This window comes from Urocitellus parryii, chromosome 4, assembly GCF_045843805.1.
Source record: "Urocitellus parryii isolate mUroPar1 chromosome 4, mUroPar1.hap1, whole genome shotgun sequence".
In the NCBI taxonomy this organism is placed as follows: domain Eukaryota; kingdom Metazoa; phylum Chordata; class Mammalia; order Rodentia; family Sciuridae; genus Urocitellus; species Urocitellus parryii.
Window position 1 is genome coordinate 49,240,088 of NC_135534.1, and position 2,482 is coordinate 49,242,569.

Genomic DNA, 2,482 nt, shown 5'->3' on the forward strand with positions numbered 1-2,482 from the left:
AGTCTGGCTGAGTCTTGCGACACATCCCACCGCAACAACAACCCAGAGCTCATGCCCTTGGTTGGAGAATTTATTAACAACATTCTCTTTGTGTAGGAAGGGTTCCAACTTTTGTAAAGGTCCACTATATTTAGTGTAGTAAAGTGGAATGTCCCTAACCAGTATATTTCTATCGACCAACCAGTCTTCTAAGGCCAACTGGACAGTGAGGCTAGAAGCCACAACCCAGCCCCTTCCCAATCATTCCTTTAAGACATTAGGTCTTCCTATGTACTTTTAAATTAAAAAGCCACATAAAGTTGAATCTTCTCCATTTTCAGTTGTTGTTGACCTTGGTCCTGAAGCCAGGACACATTTCTCAACCTTTCCCCAGACCCTAGGTTTCTGATCTTGCAATTTGTTCTACCATTTATAGCCTTGCCTCTCCCTCAGGGCATGGCTTGGGGTGAGCAGTAGGAACTACTACTCTTCTTCAACACATTATCTCAAAGTAGAATTTTGCAAATGGAGAAATGTGTAGGGAAGGCATACAAAGATTGGGATTTTTTTGTATTAAATTTTTTTCATAAGTAGGACTTTTGGTGACTATTAAAAAATCTAAATTTTAAACAGATTCTTAGAGTGGTGATTTATATCCATCATCTCATTCAACTCTAACACCTGACTCACCCCCAGAAGATTTTTTAGAACTACTCCTTCACCAAGAAGCTCCATGAGTTTCCCCCATTTCAAACTTGGGGTTCTTCAGGGTTTCTGAAAGGCCAAGGCTCTTCGTCGGAGATTAAAATGCACACACACAGATAGCAGTGACAAAGATGAAGCACTTTACTGCAAGCTGGTGCTAGTTTATATAGAAAGTGAGAGTCAGTTATCTTAAACCAGGAAGCTCCCAGGTCCAATCATAGTAAAGGTCAGGTCATCACCTTACTGTGCACGCACATCCGCCCTGCATAAGATTCATGGGGGGCACAAACTGTCCACGAGTGCGGAAGACAGGAGGGCCAATTAGAAGGTTTTCAAAACAACTTGTTATCCACCCACTGGCAACTTGCCCGCCGCCATGTTGCATTAGGGGCTCCTTATCTGAAAGGCCCCGGGAGTTCTAGCCGCCCACTGGCAATTTGCCCACCGCCATGTTTGAAAGGCCTGGGGAGTTCTAAGGGAGACTCCCAACAGTTTCTACTTTTCTAATGAAGGCATCATAAAAAGGATAAAAAGATTGGCAAGACTTTTCTAAGTCTTTCCCAATGCTGTTTGGAATCAGCTTGTTCTTACAAGTCATTTGCCTTCCCCTCCCAGGTCATAATTTCTATCATCTTCTTCTGGAGTTGATAGACCTGTTAGTACTGAGAGTAAGAGGCCTGCTGAATCTGATTACTGAATTATTTAGTAAAACCAACATAGAACAAGTGAAGCAAATAACCATCAGTAGCTTTGATACTGACATAAGTTTCAATGGTGGTGGGCCATTTTTTGACCATGGAACACATTTTATCATTGGTAAGATCCATACCATGGAAATTAGGCAGTTTTTGCCCTCATTAGTTAATTTGAAGTTTATAAATGCAACTTCATCATTCTGTAGATCAGCAAGGCTCTCTTCACACACATGATCTTTGAGGCCATCAAATGCAAGGTTCCTTAAATCTCCATGATTGGTATTTTCCCAATATTTCTTGTATTGAACATAACCAGTGCTTTCATATCATAACTATCTTTCTTAAAGAACATGTCAAACACTTTCTTCTTGTCTGCCTTTTTACACCTTTTGTAAGGCTCTTGTTCTTGACAGCCATCATGGTATTGCTCCAAAGATTTTGGGTTTTATTATGATTACTTCTTCACTTGCAGAAATTTTCTTGGTTTTGCTCATCTTTTGTATCTGACTATGGGCATCATTTCTCAAACTTGAACTTCAAACTTCTATTTTGTACCTCCTCTCAGTCCATTTTCTGTTGGTATAATAGAATACCTGAGACTGGGTGATTTATAAAGAATAGAGGTTGTTTTGGTTCATAGTTCTGGAGGCTGGGAAATCCAAGGGCTTAACAGTGGTCAGTGTCTAGCCAGGGTATCAGAATGGCAAAATGTGAAAGGGAAAATAAGCACATATGAAAGATACAAAGCACAAGGAACAGCCTTCCTTTATAATGACATACTCTTCTGAAAACAAATGCATTTTTTAAGAGAAAGTCATTAATCCCTTCTAATGATCTAATCCCGGGTGTTGTCTCCTAACTGCCTCAATGGCAATCAAATTCAACATGATTTTGGAAGGAACAAAACATATTAAAACTATGGCTCTAAAACTATCAGGATTCAGGCTCACTCATACTTGGAAAATCAGAGAAAGCTAAAGAAAGGAGGATAAATAGCACTTCAGAACCCTGGAAAACTCTGAATGGAAGCTCCAGGTGCATATGAAGAGGGAATGTGTGGTACAGGTAGAAGAAGATTGTTTGAAAGTCTTTATCATGGTGTT

The 2,482-nt window shown here is 40.0% G+C and overlaps 1 pseudogene; it reads right to left on the reverse strand.

Moving 5' to 3' along the window:
* Positions 1-604: 604 nt before the first annotated feature.
* Positions 605-1,796, reverse strand: LOC113189952 (small ribosomal subunit protein eS1-like; annotated as a pseudogene).
* Between the last annotated feature and the right edge of the window lie 686 nt (positions 1,797-2,482).